The following is a 1,074-nucleotide window of genomic DNA, read 5'->3' as shown; positions in this document are numbered from 1 at the left end:
CTTCTCCACCATACACACTTAGTCTGCTGGAGGTGGCTTGGAAAACCCTGTGAAACTTCGACACCTGCAGCACACTGAAATGCTTAGTTTTGCTGAAGCTGTTTTGAAGTGCCAGATGGCCTGAAAATCAAGTTTCCTACTCAGAAACAATCAAATATGGATGTTTTACAAGGATAACATGGTTTTGTGTCAGTCACTCTGAAAACATGTTCTTCACACAGAAAATATTCATTTTGTCCTTCTCTCGCTGTAAAAACGCGATTTTGACACATGTAGCACACTGACATGCTTAGTTTTGCTGAAGCAGTTTTGAAGTGCAAGGTGGCCTGAAAATCAATTTTCCATCTCAAAAACACTCAAAAATTGATGTTTTACAAGGATGACAAGGTTTTTTGTGAGTCACTCTGAAAACATGTTCTCCACACAGAAAATGTTCATTTTGGCCTTCTCTTGCTGTGAAAACGCTGTTTTCACACAAACAGTAGAATGACATGCTTAATTTTACTGAAGCTGTTATTCAGAGCCAGAAGCCCTGGAAATCAAGTTTGCAGCTCAGAAACACTCAAATATGGATGTTTTACAAGGATAACATGGTTTTATGTGAGTCACTTTGAAAACATGTTCTCCACACAGAAAATGTTCATTTTGGCCTTCTCTCGCTGTGACAACGCTATTTTGACACCTGCAGCACACTGAAATGCTTAGTTTTTCTGAAGCTGTTTTGAAGTACCAGATGGCCTGAAAATAAAGTTTGCAGCTCAGAAACACTCAAATATGGATGTTATACAAGGATAACATGATTTTATGTGAGTCACTCTGAAAACATGCTTTCCACTCAGGCAATGCTCATTTTGGCGTTCCCTCGCTGTGAAAACGCTGTTTTCACACACACAGTAGAATGACATGCTCAATTTTACTGAAGCTGTTATTCAGAGCCAGAAGCCCTGGAAATCAAGTTTGCAGCTCAGAAACACTCAAATATGGATGTTTTACAAGGATAACATGGTTTTATGTGAGTCACTCTGAAAACATGTTCTCCACACAAAAAATGTTCATTTTGGCCTTCTCTCGCTG

This window comes from Chelmon rostratus, chromosome 1 (assembly GCF_017976325.1).
Source record: "Chelmon rostratus isolate fCheRos1 chromosome 1, fCheRos1.pri, whole genome shotgun sequence".
In the NCBI taxonomy this organism is placed as follows: domain Eukaryota; kingdom Metazoa; phylum Chordata; class Actinopteri; order Chaetodontiformes; family Chaetodontidae; genus Chelmon; species Chelmon rostratus.
Note: the sequence above shows the minus strand (reverse complement) of the source record.